The 22,496-nt window shown below is 38.5% G+C and overlaps 1 protein-coding gene across 2 annotated transcripts in view; it reads right to left on the reverse strand.

The window, feature by feature from the left end:
- LOC112055289 (5-hydroxytryptamine receptor 1-like) overlaps positions 1–18,282 on the reverse strand; it is a 158,124-nt gene extending 139,842 nt beyond the window's left edge. For both annotated transcript variants that reach the window (XM_052888920.1, XM_052888921.1), the window contains exon 1: positions 17,960–18,282. The gene's annotated coding sequence lies outside the window, so the exon portion shown is untranslated. The remainder of the gene's footprint in view (positions 1–17,959) is intronic.
- Positions 18,283–22,496: the final 4,214 nt, after the last annotated feature.

Consider the following 22,496-nt stretch of genomic DNA (forward strand, 5'->3'; position numbering starts at 1 on the left):
TATTATACTATACTAATATTATATAGAAAATAATCTCTAGATATACTAAACCAATTTTGAAAATTAATTTACCATTATTAAGCCACGTTATTTGCAATCCACGTCATAGGCTATATTTTATCCCAGTATTCCCATGGGAATGGGAACTACGCGGGAAAATAAATCGGTGCGGTTTTACCTGAGTTTTTCACCAATCATGTATACACAGACTTATTCGGTCATTAAAAATACTCGACGATGCTCGATTAGCGTATTTTCTTATCACCTGTGCTTCGTCGCGACGTGAATTTACGTAATACTTTGTCACTGTACATATTTACGCGCATTTTTAGACATACATACCTACTTTTTTTTTAATGACTAGTGCCCTTGACTACGATTTCACCTGATGGAAAGTGATGATGCAATCTAAGGTGGAAGCGGGCTAACTTGTTAGGAAGAGGATGAAAATCCACACCCCTCTTGGTTTCTACACGACATCGTACCAGAACGCTAAATCGCTTGGCGGTACGTCTTTGTCGGTAGGGTGGTAACTGGCCACGGCCGAAGCCGAACCTGGACCAATTATGAAAATCGGCCCAGCCGAGTATCAAACCCAGGACCTCCGTCTTGTAAATTCACCGCGCATGCCACTGCGCCACGGAGACAGCGATTTAGCGTTCCGGTGCGATGTCGAGTAGGTCTGGATTATTATCCACCTCCTAACAAGTTAGTCTGCTTCCTTCTTAGATTTCATCATCACTTAACATCAAGTGAGATTGCAGCCCTTTGAGATTATGGAAATCTTTTACCACTAGCATGCCACATTATTTGCGAGTATCAAAGGCTATATTTTATCCCCGTATCCCCACAGGAACGGAACTACGCGAGTGAAATCTCAGGGCATACCAACATTCGGTTCCAATTGGTTTAATTACTAAATAGCAGTACATAAAACGAACAACACAGAGTTCATTTGCGTAGAATTCGATTTACCCTTTTTTACCCCATTAAGGGAGTTCTAGGAACCGCCATCTTAATGTTTGCCCACATTAGCGTCCAGTGCTTTAGTACCTACTTACTGTAATTAATGGATCCATATAGAAGCGCTTTTCTTGTCCCTATTTTTAGGGTTCTGAACGTACGATACAAAAACCGAACCGAAAGATCCGAATGTCCGCCTGTCATAGTCAATTTTCTCCCAATCTACTGGAATAATTATGTTGATTTGGTATATATCAGTTCTTGTGACCCAAGCCCAGAGGTGTACCGTGATCTATTTCACCACTTTAGGGGTTGAATTTTTGAATTGAATGGTTGAAAATTTTTGAAGTACATTATATTTCGTAGTAAAAGTCGTAGTACGGGCTTTCCATACAAACTTTCAACCCCTATTTCACCCCCTTCTTATTTTATTTTCGCAATAAAAAGTTTCCTATAAGTAACCTTCTCCGTATTATGTATGGTCTTAAACCGTGCCAAGATTCATTTGAATTCATTTCAAAAACACAGACAGACTGACAGACAGACAAAAAAAAAATTTTTAGCTTCAGTATCGATTATATAATACCCCCAACAAAAATTTTCAAAATATCTTCCATTCACTTCATATATGCTGAAATGCGTTGCCTACCCTGAGGACTCATTACTAACCTGAATTGCAAAAGGAATTTCCCGCTTTGTTTTATTTGTATAGTGCATACCCTAGCTAAAAACCTTATACATGCCACTCGCTATAGCCATAAAATGGTTTACATAAGCAGCATGCAAATACGACAATGACCTTTTCCATAACCACCCACGCCCGATTCTATAGAAAACGTATTCTTTGTTCCCCTTTTCCCATGGTTCTTGGAAAAATATGACTCCATCGCTAATGTGTCGCACATTAGTGCCCTCTGTCGCCATTTGTATAAAAAAGTCTTTGTATTGAAAAGGTGCCATTATTGAAATACTAGCTGAAGCCGCGCGGCCTCAACCCTGTGGTTCTCGTTCCCGTAGGAATACAGGAAAAATATATAGAATATAGCCTTCCTCGATAAATGGGCTATCTAACACTGAAAGAATTTTTCAAATCGGACCAGTAGTTTCAGAGATTAGCGCGTTCAATCAAACAAATAAACAAACAAACGAACTCTTCAGCTTTATAATATTTGTATACTCGTAGATATATTGTAAGCAGTGATAGTGATTGTGAGCAGTGATAGCCCAGTTGATATGACCTCTACCTCCGATTCCGGAGGGTGTGGATTCGAATCCGGTTCGGGGCATGCACCTCCAATATTTCAGTTGTGTGCATTTTAAGAAATTAAATATCACGTGTCTCAATCGGTGAAGGAAAACATCGTGAGGAAACCTGCATACCAGAGAATTATCTTAATTCTCTGCGTGTGTGAAGTCTGCCAATCCGCATTGGGCCAGCGTGGTGGACTATTGGCCTAACATCCTGAGAACCTCATGAGAGGTTCTCAGGATGTTAGGCCAATAGTCCACCACTTTTTACAGAAGTCTCCTCTCAGAATGATCTGAGAGGAGACTCGAGCTCAGCAGTGAGCCGAACATGGGTTGATGACGACGAGATATATTGTAAGAAATAGTAGTCTGAGACGGATATGGCACCGCTCGATCTCGTGTTGCCTCGTGCCAACGCTTGATGGCGCGACTTGTTTGTGTAAAGAGTAAGGAGTTAGAGAAGGGTAGCGATCGGTTGGCCGGAACGACTTGCTATATACGGCGCCCATCTTACGGTCGGCTTCAGTATGCTCGTGGCGTTCTATCGCGACGTGATTCTGTAAAGAGTAGGGAATTAGAGAGGGGTAGCGACCGGTTAGCGGGAACGACTTGCGATATACGGCGCCCGTCGTACTTCGTCGGCTTCAGTATGCTCGTGGCGTTCGAGCTCTTCACATTTCTTGTGGTGTAATTCTTTATGGGATACTTGGAATAGACGGGGAGAGTGACTTGAGTGGGAAAGTGAAGTGTTTGTTAACAGTCGAAGTTGCCTTTAACCCTACACACAACGTTCACAAGTGCGTGACTCCACTCAAGGTCATTCTCTGCCATTCTAAGGTCTTATTTTGGTTAGTTTTGGCCGCCTCCGTGGCGCAGTGGTATGCGCGGTGGATTTACAAGACGGAGGTCCTAGGTTCGATTCCCGGCTGAGCTGATTGAGGTTTTCGTAATTGGTCCAGGTCTAGCTGGTAGGCTTCAGTCGTGGATAGCAACCACCCTACCGTAAAGACGTACCGCCAAGCGATTAAGCGTTCCGGTACGATGTCGAATAAAAAATAAATAAATGGCAACATAATTTTGTATTGAAGCAAATCGAGGCAAGAATATAATCATGTTATTACAATAAAGCAAATGCCACGATAAACAATAGATAAAACGGAGATATACGTACAGCTAGTGCGGGTTGACATGACATCTCGCTCGAATGATGTTTGTACCAGTGATGTTACGGAGCTTCGACTTCGGCTCCGATAAGTCGGAACTTCCGATTATTAAATATCAAATCCTTTATTTGTTGATACAGTTTACAAGGTCTTAAGAAATAAATATAATCTGTTGTGTATCACGCCCGATCGGCATGCAAAATATTATATTAGTTACATTTAAATAATTCCAGAAATTACTTTTACACAATATTAAAGAGTTAAACCACAAGAAACCAACGGATTGTTACACCTTTGTTTCCGACTTCGACTTTTAAATCGGAGGTTTTAATCGGAAGTCGGAGAATAGTTTGCTACTTTGGGACTCAATTCATTTAATTTAATTTCTTGTTACTTAATTAGGAAACATGCTATTTCTTTTCATTGTTTGTTCACTGTTCCACTAAATAACGTTTTATTGGTCCTTAAATAAAAAATCTCTCTTCTGACCCTGCCTCCAACTTCGGTAGCGACTCCGATAAACCAAATTTAAAAACTCCGACTCCGCCTTCGGTTCCGATATATTACCTCCATTACATTGTTTGTACTGTGTATATTTGGTTATGTTTGGTAGTCAGGTGTCAACTTAATGCGCGTGAGTTATACAGGTGGGTTTCTCTCGTTTGTTTGCCGTTGTCATATCTTGGAGACAAGGGTCTTTGAGTGCGCCCATTTGTACGAGATGTTTTAAGAGTTTATACACACTCACACAATAATTTCTAATGGCTTAAGTGCTAGTGACGGTCAGATCTTTATATATATATCGGGGCATCGATTATATTCCACTTCTGATATCGCAGAAGCCGTAGTCTAAGAGCAGATTCTAAGCTTGGTGTGTCAAAGATGGCAGATACACAGAGTAACACTATCAATCATTACTGGAACAACCATTTATCTTGCTAATACAGTTCTACCCTCTAGATTGACCAAGTTCAACGCTGATACTATCACATGTAAACCAGGGTTATCTATCGTATGGCAAGGAGTCAGCACGAGCGAGGTCGCGGGCTGGTAATCGCTAGAAGCTGGTGTGGTGGTCACACACACATAGATTGTAAATGAAAATGCTACTTAAGCATTTTCGTAATTATGACGAAGTCAATACGGGCGGTTTGTCGCCAGTCGTTACCTAACCGTTGTAACTGATAGTCAATATAAGTGTTTTATCAGTGGAGCCTACTATTATTTATCACCCATAACCGCTACCCGGGACACGACATACCTTACTCAAACCCAAATATATAAGTATCCAAATAGTACTAAAGTGGTACAAAAGTGGTGACCCGACTCGGTTTTATTAGCGGTTATTTTGCACGGGTAGCAACACGTAACGACTCACACATTGGAATTTAAAATGGCTCAACCAGAGGTGTCAGTTTCCGGCGTGTCTGTATCGGCGAGAATTCCTGAATTTTGGACGGATTTGCCGCGACACTGGTTCATACAGGCGGAGGCAGTGCTACACCCGCAGAAGATGTCTGACGAGGCGAAATTTCAGTTTGTCATATCGAAATTAGGAAAAGACGTTATACAACAAGTGACAGACATATTAGTCAAACAGCCGGAAAATGGTAAATATGATACATTAAAAACAAGATTACTTGACATTTATGAGGAGTCAGAAAATAGAAAGGTACAAAAATTGATATCTGAAATGGAGCTTGGCGACCAGAAGCCATCGCAGTTGCTGAGGAAAATGCAAGAGCTGGCAAGTGGCAAAGTTACAGATGAAACCCTTACCATCCTTTGGCAAAACCATTTGCCGGGATGGGTGAGAGGAATACTCACGGCATCAGGTTTAAGCGATATTAACGCTTTGGCCAGAATGGCAGACAAGGTGACAGAAAATGCAATGCCTATACAGGGGGTGGCCGCAGTACGGAGTGCAAGGAGTGATTCTCCAGATGTAATAGCGGAGATCCACAAGCTGGGCGAACGACTAAGAAAAATTGAAAATTCCCAGCGTAGCGGTGGGAGAAGCCGATCACGGTCACACGGCGCGCCACGTACGCGCAACACTAGCGGTAGCAGGAAGAGGACACCGGCAGATCCAGACTGGCTTTGCTACTACCACTATAAGTTTAGAGCCCGAGCACACAAATGTGTTCAACCGTGTACGTGGAAGACATCGAACCAGCCTACTGGCAGTGCGGAAAACTAGCTTCGGTCCTGTCTGCAGCGGGAGGCTGTGACCCGTCGATAAATTACCGCTTGTGTATAACTGACGAAAACAGTAAATTACGGTTTTTAATAGATAGTGGTGCTAATGTGTCGGTGTTACCCCGGTGGGCAGTGCGCGAGAAAAATAGAGCGTGCGAGGACTATAGACTGTATGCCGCGAACGGTACACCTATTAAGACATTTGGGTTGCATAGTTTAGTATTAAATTTAAAGTTAAGGAGAGCATTTCGGTGGACATTTATAGTTGCTGACGTTAGACAGCCTATAATAGGAGCCGATTTTTTAACTAAGTATAAGTTAGTGGTAGATTTTAGTAAACGGAAACTAGTGGATCAGGTAACAAATTTTAATGTTATTGCTAGTATGTCACAGTGCATGGAAAGTTCAATAACTACAATTCATAATCAACACCCACATTATAGTTTGTTAGCTAAATATCCAGATTTAACTAAACCGGTATCTTTTAAGGAAGTTCCTAAGCATAGCGTTTGTCATCACATCGAGACGAACGGTCCGCCTGTTCAATGTCGAGCAAGACCGTTACCGCCAGACCGATACGCTAAGGCTAAAGAGGAATTTCGGTTAATGTGTGAAATGGGAATATGCAGACCCAGTAAAAGCGCGTGGGCAAGCCCTCTGCATATAGTGCTTAAAAAAAATGGGCAGATAAGGCCATGTGGTGACTATAGGCGCTTAAATGCTATTACTAAGCCTGATAGTTACCCTATACCCAGGTTACGCGATTTCACGTACTTACTCGCTGGTAAGAAAATTTTTTCACGGTTAGATATAAACAGAGCTTACAATTGCATACCAGTTAACGAGATGGACATTGAAAAGACGTCTGTGTCAACCCCTTTCGGGGCTTTCGAGTTCATCAGACTTCCTTTTGGCCTTCGAAATGCTGGCCAAAGTTTTCAGCGTTTTATGTGTCATAGCGTACTCCCAGACTTAGATTTTTTATTCGTGTATATAGATGATATAATAATTGCAAGTAACAACGTCGACGAGCATAGAAAACATTTAGAGGAAGTATTTAGTCGCTTAGAGAAGTTCGGTATTACTCTGAATATATCAAAGTGTTGTTTCGAACAGACAAAATTGGAGTTTTTAGGTCATGAAGTAACAACGGAAGGGATTCGTCCACTCGACGAGAAGGTGAAAGCCATCATCGAGTTTCCGAGGCCAGCTACTGTGGACCAACTCCGGAGATTTTTAGGTATGTTAAATTTCTATAGATCACACATACCAGGTGCCGCTGAAAAGCAGTCTGAGTTGGATCGCTATTTAACGAATACAAAAAAAAAAGATAAGTCAAAAATCGCTTGGACTGATTCAGCAAACGCTCAGTTTGAGCAGTGTAAACAGAGCCTAAGTGACGCCGCGACGTTAACGTATCCTGCGATAGACAAACCTTTGGCGCTTATGACGGATGCTTCAGAGTCATGCATGGGTGCGGTTCTACAGCAAAGAGAAGGTAACGTATGGAAACCTATTGCTTATTTTTCTAAAAAGTTCTCGGAAGCACAAAGGAAATATAGTACCTATGATCGAGAGTTATTAGCCATTTATTCGGCGATAGCTCACTTTCGATATATGATAGAAGGTCGTAATTTTATTGTGTATACTGACCATAGACCTCTAATTTATGTTTTTTCAAAGATAGGTAGCGTGAAAGAGCTACCTAGGCGAGCTAAACAGATAATGTTCATTAGCGAATTCACTACGGACATACGCCACGTGAGCGGGTTAGATAACATAGTAGCTGACACTTTGTCCCGCGTGGAAGAAATTGTTTGTCCTACGGTCATTGATTTCACGGAACTCGCACGTGTACAAAATGATGACGAAGAGTTAAGCGAACTAAAGAAAAAAATACAATACAAAAACATCGTGATGCCAGGCACCGATAGTTGCGTTGTTTGCGAAACATCGACTAATAAGGCCCGACCATACTTACCGGAAAGTTTTAGACGTATCGCTTTCGATGCAATTCATAGTTTAAGTCACCCGGGTATTCGCGCTACCAACAAAATGGTTAGAGATAGATACTTTTGGGTAGGTATGAATAAAGATATCCGAAGATGGGCTAAGGCCTGTATCCCATGTCAACGATCTAAGATTCAAAAACATACTGTATCCGATTTAGGTACTTTCGAGAAAGTAGATCGTTTTAGTCACTTAATGATTGACATAATAGGCCCTCTCAATACATCACCCGAGGGATATAGATACTGTTTGACTATGATAGATAGAGGTACGCGTTGGCCAGAAGCTGTCCCAATTAAAGAAATCACAGCTGAAGTAGTAGCCAAAGCTCTTTATGAAAACTATATAACGCGTTTCGGAGTATTTTTTAAGTGTACTTCCGATCAAGGTCGTTGTTTCGAGAGTAATCTTTTCAAGCAACTCATGAATCTTATGGGTATTGAAAAGATCCGCACTACCGCTTATCACCCGCAGAGTAATGGGATGATAGAACGGTGGCACAGATCTTTAAAAGCAGCACTTATGGCTAGACTGTCAACTAAAAGTTGGGTAGAAGAACTACCAACCGTTTTACTAGGTTTAAGAGCCGCTGTACGGGCAGACACTAATGTTAGTTGTGCTGAAATGGTATACGGCACAAGTATTAGGCTGCCAGGTGAATTTTATGATATAAGTAAGGATAATTTTTTAGATAGCTCTAGTTATGTAAGCAAATTAAAAAGTATAATTAATGATTTAAAACCTGTTAAAAGGGTCAATAAAGACTCAAGAAAAATTTTTGTTCACCAGGATTTACACACTTGTGACAAAGTATTTATCAGGAACGACGCGGTGCGTAAGCCTCTCCAAGCGCCTTACGACGGTCCGTACCGAGTAATTAGCAGGACAGAGAAAGTTTTTAAGGTCCAATTACCCACACGTCAGGTTATAGTTTCTATAGATCGGTTGAAACCAGCTTATATTTTGGAGGAAAACGATAATCCCCAAAATACTATGTCGTCAAAAACTACGGAACCGATTTTAAAAAAGAAAGTCACAGTGTGTACGGTCCCTTATAATACCAACGGTGTAAAATGCAAAACAACGAGCAGTGGTCGCGTCAGCCGCGTACCTGCACGTTATGCTTAGTTGCATTATTGTTAATTGTTTCGTCATGTTTATAATTTTAAGAAATTAGTTGTGCAATGTTAAAGTAAAAACCATATTCTGCTTAAAGTAATTGTATTTGAAGGTGTTCTACAAAATTGTTTACATAATATTACACTTATACAAAATTTACATTGTCATTTATATGTTTAAATTTTTTTTTGTTGTTAGCTTTACAGAGTTCATTAGTTTAAGTGTAACAAGTGTATGCTCCTCGTGAAACGTTTTGTCAGCATTGTGCTTATAGTGTTAAGAATGAAACACCCCTATACTTCCTATACATTGTTTTCTGTAAAAAAAAAAAAAAAAAAGGGGGTGGAATGATGTGGTGGTCACACACACATAGATTGTAAATGAAAATGCTACTTAAGCATTTTCGTAATTATGACGAAGTCAATACGGGCGGTTTGTCGCCAGTCGTTACCTAACCGTTGTAACTGATAGTCAATATAAGTGTTTTATCAGTGGAGCCTACTATTATTTATCACCCATAACCGCTACCCGGGACACGACATACCTTACTCAAACCCAAATATATAAGTATCCAAATAGTACTAAAGTGGTACAAAACTGGATTAAAGACGTCTTTTACAGCTAGCCAATACTCTCCATTCTCCGCTCGTGTTGTCTCCCAGCTAATTAGTTAACAATGCAATGGCCTTACTTCTATTAACTCACCCACTAGCTTCTATATCACAATCACTATTTCACTATGCTTAACAAATGGAAGACGACTATCCATTTCAAAGACTTGATTACACTGAACTGCTCAACCAGCAGGCTACAGAGTGGCAGAGCGCCTCCACTCCATAAAGCGTACCGCCTACGCGCCATTTCAACGCAATACTATTGGACGAGAGTCACGTGATAAATCTTTCACAGTCTTATTTATTTAAACAGTAAATAATTAAATCCCAATTACATGAAAAACCTGATTATAATATTATCACAATAATTAACGTAGATTTTGCTAACCGTTCGAATAACTCACTCGGCGACATATATAAACTTTTTATATATATATGCTTTTGAAAAGTCACATTTGACTATTTGTATAGACTCTACCGTCAGTTTGGAAGGCAGTTGTTTTTCTGTATAATTTCGGTATGATGCCTCGTAATGCACGCCATTGACGATCAATTATTCTCACGTTGTTGCAGCACCCACGACTATAACTGATGACTATAACCGTGTATGGGTCGCTGCATGACGTCTCGACTTATGAAACGTCTTCGCTGCTGTTCGCGCTGCAGAAACGTGAGAATAAATGACCGTCAATGGCTGACTTAATGTAATTTTAATGTGTAACCTTATCTTAGGTTGCAACGTCACTTAACAATAAGTGGAGAGCACACGTTGCAAAAAATACCTACGCACAAAGATTTTATACTATTAGATACGTCACTAACGCGTCGAAACTGAGGCCAACAAAGCTAATTGACTTAATTTTAGTCGCATAGTAATCAACGAAAGTTATTCAGACAAATATTACCCAAATATTGTCAATGTAGAGTTGTGTGTTCATGAAGTGTAAAAACTATATACAGGGATGTCCCGTAAATAGTACATATTCTACAGGGTGATAGCTGACACCAAGGCCTACTAAAATAACGCAATATATGTTAGCCAAAATTTTAATAGGCCTTGATGTCAGCTATTACCTTGTGAAGTATGTCGTAATATTTAAGGGACAACCTGTATTAATAATAAACATTAAATATACAATATATAAAGACATAGCTCAACGAGTTGCGAAGCTGAAGTGGCAATTGACGCGGCACATAGTTCGAAGAGCCGATGGACGTTGGGGTCCCAAAGTGCTGGAATGGCGACCCCGCACTAGTAAACGCAGTGTTGGTCGACCCCCCCACCAGGTGGACTGACGACATCAAGCGAGTCACAGGTATTCGCTGGATGCAGGCGGCTCAGTATCGTGATGTTTGGAAGTCCCTACAAAAGGCCTATGTCCTGCAGTGGACTATCCAACGGCTGATATGATGATGATGATGATGATGATGATGATGATGATGATGATGATGATGATGATAATGATAAGTAAGTAAACTCAAAATTCTGCATGTGTACGCTCAGTTTAGTATTCGGACCACTTTTTGCAGATAATTTGTTGGCACGAACATATCTATAGTATAAAATATTGTTGCCCACACGCGTTAATTTTAGCGAACAGTAGACAGATGTCATAAAAAACCTAAAGCAAAAACAAAACACTCATTATAAAGTAAAGATTAAAATATGCAAAAAATGCTGACGTGAATCTCTGTGGTAGGCAGAGATAAAATAAAGATAGAATAAAATTGATATTATCATTTTACAATATGGCTGGTGGGAGGTTTCGGCCGTGGCTAGTTACTACCCTATCGGCAAAGACGTACCGCCAAGCGATTTAGCGTTCCGGTACGATGCCGTGTAGAAACCGAAAGGGGTGTGGATTTTCATCCTCCTCGTAAAAAGTTAGCCCGCTTCCATCTTAGATTACATCATCACTTACCATCAGGTAAGATTGTAGTCAAGGGCTAACTTGTAAAGAATTAAAAAAAAACTAATATTGTTGAAGTCCAAGTAACCAAGTGTGTCATCACACATCGGGTTAGCACCGCCTTCAAATTGATCAGCAGGAAATCAACAGCAAAACAGCAGGAACATAATAAATGATGTTATTTTTTGCTTTTTAATTTTGTTGTACGTTTTATGTTTTTGAAGTCGGTTTAATTTATTTATTAAAATTTTTTGACATCATAACTTCATGACATAACTTGACGCTTCAAAAAAAAATAAACTTGCAGCAGATTTATATTACAACTAATAATATAAATAATTACTCAGTTACAGGTAGTAGATACTTACCTAGCTAAAAGTAAATAAAGTTTAACTATTAAATAAACATTCTATTATAATATTTTTTGATCTTTTCACATCAACTATCAGTTATTTTCTCATAAAAATTGGTTTACATTTACCATCATATGAAAAAAGAGTGAGGAGCTATATTTATAAAATGTAACCTTCATACACACTAGTCAAGTATATAAAAAGAATTACGTTGTTTTTCCGGCATAGAGCATTGTACTTGTGAAATCATCTATACAAATAAAAACAATTTGAAGTGTATGTCTGCGATTTAAAAGTGGCTGCCTCTTGATTACTACTAACCAATGATTATTTCATACTAAAGATATGTTACGTGCCTACAAAATCAAGAATTTAGCGACTCCACTGATTTTAGCGACATTATCAACCCATATTCTTACTGCTGAGCTCGAGTCTTCTCTCAGAATGAAAGGGGTTAGGCCAATAGTCCACCACGCTGGCCCAATGCGGATTGGCAGACTTCACACACGCAGAGAATTAAGAAAATTCTGTGATGTGCAAGTTTCCCCTACGATGTTTTTCCTTCACCGTTTGAGACACGTGATATTTAATTTCTTAAAATGCACACAACTGAAAAGTTTGAGGTGCATGCCCCGGACCGGATTCGAACACACTATTCGGAATCGGAGACAGGGCTCATATCCACAGGGCTATCACGGCTGTGTTTACTTAAATTTACACATTATATTTATGTAACAAGTTCTTATACTTCCTAAACACACAACTCGACATTGTAGACAATATTTAGGTATTATTTGTTTAAAGAAAGAGGTGAACCGTCGAATCCAACTCGGCTGGGCTGCATTCGGGAAACTTCGCGACATCTTTTCGTCCGAAATTCCTCCGTGCCTGAAGACAAAAGTCTTCGAACAGTGCGTGTTGCCAGTGATGACCTATGGTTCCGAGACTTGGTCGCTAACTATGGGCCTCATAAGAAGGCTCAGAGTCACACAGCGGGCGATGGAACGAGCTATGTTAGGAGTATCTCTGCGTGATCGAATCAGAAATGAGAAGATCCGCAGAAGAACCAAAGTCACCGACATAGCTCAACGAGTTGCGAAGCTGAAGTGGCAATGGGCGGGGCACATAGTGCGAAGAGCCGATGGACGTTGGGGTCCCAAAGTGCTGGAATGGCGACCCCGCACTAGTAAGCGCAGTGTTGGCCGACCCCCCACCAGGTGGACTGACGACATCAAGCGAGTCGCAGGGATTCGCTGGATGCAGATGGCTCAGTATCGTGATGTTTGGAAGTCCCTACAAAAGGCCTATGTCCTGCAGTGCACGTCCATCGGCTGATATGATGATGATGATGATATGTTTAAATAGATTTCATTGTTTATTAAGCGACTGAATGAAATTAAGACAATTATGCACATTTCTCCGCCTCAATTTCGATGCACTAGTGCTCTATCTCTAGTATAACATATCGTTGCTACTAACTACAACTAACATTAAAAGAAATAGTTTTATTAGTTTGTTTATAGCGAATAGGTTTCAACTACTGGTCAGATATTCTTTACCTTTCGCGAATAAGAGCCACATGAGCTTCTTATAATGTCCGTAAGACTATACCGACAAAGACGTACCGCCAAACGATTTAGCGTTCCGGTACGACGTCGTGTAGAAACCGAAAGGGGTGTGTATTTCATCCTCCTCCTAACAAGTTAGCCCGATTCCATCTTAGAATGCATCATCACTTACCATCAGGTGTGAATAAAAAAAAAAAAATACCGACGTGATTTTGAGCAAAGTCATCACTGGCACTCGCGTTGACCGCCACCAAGGACATACATTTTGGCAATCATTCATATTATTAATGTATTCTATTCTAAAAACGTAAAATAACATGAATACGCAGTCACTGTCAATCAACGTACATACCTATCATCGTTGAGATGTAACTAAAAATTAGAGCGGCGTATTTGAGACTTTTCAGTTATGAGCATTTAAAGAAATTAAATATCACGTGTCTCAAACGGTGAAGGAAAAACATCGTGAGGAAACCTGCATACCAGAGAATTTTCTTCCTATTATTATGTGTGAAGTCTGCCAATCCGCATTGGACCAGCATGGTAGGACTAAGGCCTATCCCCTATTATTCTGAGAGGAGAATCGTGCTCAACAGTGAGCCGAATATAGATTGTTGATGATGATAATTCTAAAAACTTAAAATAACGTAAAAACCCAGTCACTGTCAATCAACGTACGTATACCTATCAACGATGAGATTACTAAAAATTAGAGCGGCTTATTTGAGACTGACGTATTGTGATCGTTGAAGAGAATTGATGCCTATTGAATTTTCTGTTTTAAGTGCGTCCTAGCAATTAATTTTCATGGAAATCGGTTTAGTAAATAACGAAATGGCCCATACTGTAGCGCCCCAGTACGGGAAATATCGTTATTTTATTTTTAACACAAAATTAAATGGGACTAATCTGGAATCTTTTTCAAACAAATTTTAAAATTGGTTAACAAATTGCGAATTTATGCGGTAACAAACATAAAAAAATATATATACGCGCCGAATTGAGAACCTCCTTCTTTTTTTTGAAGTCGGTTAAAAATACACCAATGCGCTGGACTGTTTAAATCAAAATCGATCTCCATGGTTCGCTCTACGACTGTGCTAGGAGAGGGATAAATGGCGAAGTAAGGATTGCCACCACCCTTGAATGATGACCACGACCACTCTGTCCAGAGTGTAGCGACGAAGAAGAATAATACAATAGAATCTGTATGTATGTATGTATGAATACATGCTGCAGTAATAATGACTTGAATGTTACAGTATTGAATAGCCAAAATGTCCCATTAATCTTGGCAAATGGCGTGTCTTTGTCGCATCTGTGACTAATAGATAAAATTTAATGTCTTTGACCCACAACAAATACGTAATCTACGATTTGTGATAAGCAAATATAACCTTTGTTACAATGTGGCTATAGTGACCAGATTAATTTAATGTTATTATATACTTATTATGTATACACGTATACATATATTGTGTCATCAAAACAAATTGCTTGAATGTATTTACACAAATGATTGTCGGATATTTACAATACATTACACGAATCATGTTTGTTTTGCCTTTGTAAGTTTTTATTACGTATGATTCTCCTTTACATTTTATATTATAACGCATTTTTGGTTTAGGTTCACTGTTGAGCACGATTCTCCTCTCAAAATGAGAGGGGTTAAGCTAATAGTCCACCACGCTGGCCCAATGTGGTTTGTAAGACACCCGTAGAGAATTGAGAAAATTCTCAGATTTCCTCACCATGTTTTTCCTTCACCATTTGAGACACATGATAATTTATTTCTTTAAATTAAAATTAGGCCTCGTCCACACGAGAGTTTTTCCAACGGACGTTAATAAAGCGTTTAAATACAACAAATGCATTTCCAAGCATATGTTTAAACGACGCTTTTTTATCGAGCCGTGTTGCATTTTCAATTTTGGGCGTTGGAAAATGGACATGAATTAAATTAAGGACGCTATAAAAGCTCCAACGCTGGGTTTTAACGTATCGCTTTTTAACCGACTTCAAAAAAAGGTAGAGGTTCGCAATTCGAGTGTATGTTTTTTTTTGCAAGGCTGGGTTCACATGATAATTATTGTTTTTTAGTGACTTTTTACACCCTGACGCAAAAAGAGAGGTGTTACAAGTTTGACATGTCTGTCTGTCTGTGGGACATAGCTCCCGAACGGATGAAGCGATTTCAATTTAGTTTTTTTTCTATGAAAGATGACTGATATTTGACGAAAGTCGGTTAAGTTATTTAAAAGTTCTGGAGGGTGAAAGTGGGAAAGAATAACCGAATGTCTGCAAATATACTCGAGTGGAGGTCTCAAATGAAAGCGCACTAAAAGAGAATATTTTTGACTTGATTGAGAGTGTAATCTATACTAATATTATAAAGCTGAAGAGTTTGTTTGTTTGTTTGATTGAACGCGCTAATCTCGGGAACTACTGGTCTGATTTGAAAAATTCTTTCAGTGTTAGATAGCCCATTTATCGAGGAAGGCTATAGGCTATATATTATCCCCGGTTCCTCCCGGTTTCGGGAACAGGAACCACGCGGGTAAAAACGCGCGGCGTCAGCTAGTCATTTTATATAATTATAATTTACTATACGGGACTTTCTATATTACATCGCTTGACTTCATTCGCGTCTTATGGTAAGTGATGACGCAGCCTAAAGTAAAACGTACTTGGCTAGAAGATGCCTATTCACTCTTGACTTTAAATATATAACATTGTAGATAATAGACAAATCGGAAGCTGGAATGGCATTCATTAAAACGTTTAATAATTGACAAACAAACTTGACTCGACAAACGCTTCAAGCAAATTGTTCGACAAACTACTTCAATTTAAAGAAAATTTTGATTGTTTACGGCTTATGCCTTCTTTGATGGAACGAAAATAATTTTTTAATTCGAACCAATAATGTAGGTAGTTCTTGAGATAAGAGTGTTCAAACAGACAAAGAAATAAACAAACTCTTCAGCTTTATAATTTTAATGTATTGATATAGATTAGTAATTAATTATTACTATAGATATGAGGTTAAGTGGATATAGATAAGTAAATATCTACTTAGGGATTATCAAGTATAGGTATTATTTTATAACAAAGACATTAGGTAGGTAGGTATTTATGATTTAAAAAAATACCCTATCGCTTAGGACTTATCGTATTTCAGGAATGTTCCTAACCTACCTACCTATCTTATGACACTCACTGATGACCAAGTAAGCTCACATGCCTGCAGCGCAAACGGCTTGACAGCCGATAAAACTAATCGTGTGTTGGTCGCGATGTGTATGACGTAATGTCGATCGCGACCACCACACGGTCAGTTCTATCGAACGTCAAGCAGTTAGCGCTGCAGGCTTGTGGGCTTATCGGATGGTGAGTAGCTAGCGTAAGTTCCATATTTAAAACGCCATTAGTAGGTAGGTACCTAGAAGGAAAACCCAACTAACTATGGGCCTCATAATAACGCTCAAAGACACTCAGCGGGCGATGGAGCTATGCTTGGAGTTTCTCTGCTTTGATTGAATCAGAAATAAGGAGATCCACAGACGAACCCAAGTCACCGACATAGCTAAGCGAATCGCGAACCTGAAGTGGCAATGGGCAGGTCATATAGTTCGAAGAACCGATGCACGTTGGGGTCCCAAGGTGCTGGAATGGCGACCCCGCGCCGGAAACCGAAGTGTTGGTCGACCCCCCACTATATCGACCGAGGACATCAAGCGGGTTGCTGGCGACTCGAGACCGATGTCCTTAGAACTCCATGCAAGAGGCATATGTCCAGCAGTTGAAGTTCATCGGCTGATAATGATGATGATGATGATGATGATGATGAAGGGAGCCCATGATGCTACACGTGTAATTATTCGAGCGTCGCGGGGAGGGGGGTTGATTAGATGATAGGTGGGTAGGAAGACTTACTAGGTTGGAAGGTAGGCGGGGAAAAACATTTGTTTCCTTCCTCCTTTTCCAAGTTTCCTTCGTCAGAAAATATTTTTGAAGTAAAACTTTTTTACGCACGCTTGATTTGGGGAGTAAGCTGGTGAAAACGTTACGGAAAGTGTAATCGAGCGAGGTGAACAGTAGGTACATTACGCTTAAATATCTAGATGTAGTCAGATTAAAGAACAGCGCACTTATTAAAATTTTAAAGGTGGTTTGTAGTAGGTACCAAAGATTTTATAATATTAGACATGTCACTAGCGCGTCGAAACTAAGGCGGACAAAAGCGGCTAATTGTCTTAATTTCATTTAGTCGCATAATTTACAACGAAAATTATGTAAACAAATAATACCTAAATATTGTCCACAATCAATAATTATAGTATAATTATCATTGTCTACAATGTCAAGTGTGTTTTCGGGAACTGTAAAAATAATATAAATAAATAATTTAAGTAAGTACAAAATTATGCATGGTGATTTTGCAGTCACGTAACATATCTAAAAGTAAGAAATCATTGGTAAGTACATAGTAACTTTTCTGGTCGACTTTTTGGGTAGGTGGGTATTTCAGACAGACTGAAAACTGTTACATCTTCTATACTACGAGTACTATAAGGATTCTTTGTAGGAGGAACTCTGAACCTAACCCCAAAACTAGCCACATGAAAATTTGAAATAAACAATTAATAAATCTCGTATCCACCATTTGAAGTACACTGAAAATATGCTGAAAAAATATTTATTTAATAGATTCACGAAATTATTTAACTACCTACAAATAGTAAGTAACACATAAAGACAATTTTCTTCTAATTAAGGAAACTTCTTGAAAAAATATTATGTACTCACATCAGTCCAGCAGCTCTTTAAAATAACAGTTCCAAAAACAAAACAGTACGTCCAACTTCCATTTTCAAACCAATTGTTTTATCAATTCTCACTTACTTGACAAACTAAAACAACACCGGCATCTATTTCACTGTTTTTCAGTTTTAATGCAACAAATTAAAACATTTTCCAACATAATTAACGTAACTAAGTCACAAAACAATTTTCTTTTACACCACAACACTGCACTGTGGGAATAACGGCCATTTCAAAAGACGTATTTTTACGGTTTGATTTTCGAATGGTTCCGCGATAAAAGTGACATACGTCCACTCTCCATGGATGCCGCGTTCCGACTGGCCTGGCCTGACTAGCGAATGAGCGAATCGCTAGCTCGCGGCACTTCGGCTAGGTCAACGCGCACCTGTAGCTCAGCCTGAAACCGCTGTATTTTGAAAATCGAATCCTTTCGAGGGTCCTGTAATGTAGACATAGAGTGTAGAGTAGAGGTAAGGCTAAACGTCTCTGTTTACTTGTAAAAGTTTCAATCAAAGAGGCGTCAGTTTACAATTTCGGTAATCCGTACTTCAAATCCTTCCTACGCGATAATGTTTGAAATAATTTAATACCTAATTAAAAAAGGTACCTTTGCCTACTATACAATCGTAAGTACCTATATATATATAAAGAAAATTATATAATATTGAAACTTTAAATATTATTTTTTTATTACGTAGGACCCATGTACGTAAAGAGTTAGGTTAGGTTTAGAGTAGAGATTTTTTTATGTTCCTAATTCTTATACTATTCTTATCATAAATTATTTATTTTTATTATCTAGGTATGACATACTAGACTAGGTATTCATAACTTAAGTAGGTACATTCCGTGCGCTTTTCCGGTTTTTAAATTCTTATTTTCCGCACACTGTTGGATGTTTTTCAACATTTTATTATTTTGAAAAAAAGATACAAGATAATAAACCCTTTCATTCTGAGAGGAGACTCGTGCTCGGCAGTGAGCCGAATATAGAAAAAAAGAATAAAAAATTAATGAAAGTGGGTTGATAATGACTATGGGCTTTTACTACTTAATACAGATGCCATAATTTTTCACGTTAACATAATACTTTGATTTTTCACACATATTTTTATGATTTTGGAATTGGTTGAATTTTTTTGCATAGTGAACTAAAGCGCCACAATACGGGCAATTTTGTTATTTTCATTACAACACAAAATTACTGAACCGATTTGCTTGAAAATTAAATTGGACCAACCTGGAAGGATACTCTTTCAAACAAAAAAAGATTTATCAAAATTGGTTAAGAAATGACGAACGTTATGAGGCAACTTCCTCCTCCTCCTTTTCTTGAAGTCGGTTAAAAAGAAGTTGCCGTGATAGCCCAGTGGATACGACCTCTGCCTCCGATTCCAGAGGGTGTGGGTTCGAATCCGGTCCGAGGCATGTTAACGGTGAAGGAAAACATCGTGAGGAAACCTGCATATCAGAGAATTTTCTTAACTCTATGCGTGTGTGCTGTCTGCCAATCAGCATTGGGCCAGCGTGGTGGACTATTGGCCTAACCCCTCTCTTTCTGAGAGTAGACTCGAGCTCAGCAGTGAGCCGAATATGGGTTGATAACGAAAAAGAAGTTCATTACTCAAATTGAACGCCTCATAGTGCCCCAGATTCGACTTTTAACCGATACCAAAGTGATCCCTTCCCATAAAGGTTCTAGTAAGATACTCGTATGAAACAAAAAGTTCATTACTCGAATCGAAAACAGTAAATGACGTCTCGTAAACGTCCCTGAGTCGGCATTTAAGCTGATAAGTATTACCAAACAACTGTAGATATTACTGACGCTAAACGATTGATAAACAAACATACCTATGAGTCGTATCTGTCGTCCTTAATCTATGACCCCGCGTAATTAGTTACGACTAGAGTGGCCATAAAGGAGATGGTCCATATCAGGTCTACTCTTGTACATCGTATCATTAATTAAAAACTACAAAGATTTTAATAAAATCTACATAAGTGAATGCATCTAACAAAACAAAAGAAATAAATTAAATTATTAAAATCCAAGTTTTTGAGTTATATCAAGATGGCGCCCATAAAGCAACTATGACATGACAATTGACAACGTCAAATTGAGTACTGCATTGAAAACGTCATCAATCCACCATTATTACCCATATTATTGTTGCATTTCTCGGCAGAGAATGAATATTATTTCGAAAGAAGTAAAGTAAACTCGTAGATTTGTGTAATCAAAAATAGTTTGTAAACATTCATTGTACCCTAGAGGAAATCTCTAGGGTACAATGAATGATCCTGGGCTCCATAGAATTTTGGACCATCTCCTTTCTTTATATTTTTATTACTGTGATTTTTATCATAAATAGAAACAAAGTTTATTTTTATTGGGAAGTAATTTTAAAGATCGAGTATCTTAAATTAACTTTTCCTAACAGCAGTACAAATCGTGCCCACGTTGATTGGTGGCTGTATTTAAACTAAGTTATTGTCTTTACCTGAATTACCTACAGTATTCGTAGAAGCAACTGACAAAAATCATCACGCAAGGAAAATGTTACGTCTCGTCGACCGTTTGTTTCTGTCTAGCAATTAAATTTATTAATTTAAATTCTTACCTACCATTTTTGTTTCCAAAATTGACTTATACTTAAATACACTACACAAATTAGAGAGAAAGGGAAAGTAAGTGAGAGACAAAAGAGGGTTGCGCACTTTCACTATCAAAAATACATTCATATGCATATATAGATATTACATTCATGAAGAGGTCCCCTGACCAAGCAGTGAGTATATTTCATACATGTTTGTACCAAAAAAACAACAAGATTTTATTCTTTTGCTATATAATTATTGATATTTCGATCTAATTGCATGAACTATGGCCACGAAGGTTAAGTGATGATAAGATAACCTTATGTGACCATGTAGTTTAAGATGAAAACTGGCTTACTTGGAAGAGATAATCTTATTCTCCCTTGGTGTCTACACTTCATTAAACCGGAACGCTAAATTGCTTGATACATCTTCACCGGCAAGGTGGTAAGCCAATTACCAGACCCAATCTGAACCAAATTAAAAAAATATAAAATCTGTCGCCATAATTACATTCCTGAATCTTTTGTTAAAATCATGGCGACCCTGCTCATGAGTCGTTCTTATATCAACAGTATGTACAAATATATTACGTTAATGACTTAGAGCGGGCCGCATTTTATGTCTAAATCATTTTTATTATGTAAATTAACTGATAATTTTAATTATTTTTAACTCAATGTTAGATACAGCGGCATATAATCGACACATGCGAAAATCTCATGAGCCTATGGACTTCCACTGCGAGACATAGGCCTTTTGTAGAGATTTGTAAACACCATAGTCCTGAGCTGTCTCTAGGCAAAGACTCCTTTCGACTTCGACTCCCTTGATATCGTCAGTCCATCTGCGCTTTTTTTTTATTCTTTACAATGCTGCAATCTGAGATGGAAACGGGCTAACTTGTTAGGAGGAGAAAGAAAATCCACACTCCTTTCGGATTCTACACGGCATCGTACCGGAACGCTAAATCGCTTGGCGGTATGTCTTTGCCGGTAGGGTGGTAACTAGCCACGGCCGAAGCCTTCCACCAGAAAAATACCAGTAATGAACTTGGGACCCCAAAGTCCATCGGCTTTTCGAACAAATGAACGAAGTTGGTGGTGTGACACCTCAGACCAATTATTGTATAGGACCTGCCTCGCTAGACGTTACTTTTCTGTCAAAGTATATGATCAACGATCTAATGCGATTATAAAAACTGTCTCTGTAGAATAGATGTTAAATAGTTGTAATTGTGTTCGTCGGTTAAAGAGCTCCGTAAAAATACCTTTTTGTGTAATTGAGTTATGTAAAAAACGGGCAAAAACTTTTAGTTTAGTATAAGATATATACAAAATCTAAGCTCGTTTTCCTCAGAAAATGACAGACAATTTTGTTCGTGACTATGAGTGCGATACAGGTCCTTCTATAATTGGTCTGAGTGTGACACCCTAGGAGACCACATTAAATTTTAATTCCGATTTTAAGTTTTAAATTTGGTCAGTTTTCCTGTATTCAATATATATAGTTCCATATTATCTCCTCTCCTATACAATAGGGTTGTCAACCCTTTTTTAAGAAATATATAGTATTTTTCATATTTAAGCTGTAAAAAATATAGAACACTAAAGAAACTTTAGTATTTTATAGAAAAAGTAACATAATGTATTTGTTGCCTGTCTGTTTTTATAAAAACCTAAATTATTAGCACTTCGTGCTTTTTTCATTTTTTTTGTCTAACATAAGAGTGTCACATGGTTTTTCATATATAATTTAAAAGTTAATGAAAACCAACAATAAGATAGACACCTTCGGATAAGCATGCTATTACTTCTTTATCATCAATCCAAAATTAATGTAAAAAATATAGTGTTTTGCGTACTATATAAACAGTATTTAGTTCGCAGAACCTTAATATAGTACAATAATAAATATT

Source organism: Bicyclus anynana, chromosome 24 (genome assembly GCF_947172395.1).
Source record: "Bicyclus anynana chromosome 24, ilBicAnyn1.1, whole genome shotgun sequence".
In the NCBI taxonomy this organism is placed as follows: Eukaryota; Metazoa; Arthropoda; class Insecta; order Lepidoptera; family Nymphalidae; genus Bicyclus; species Bicyclus anynana.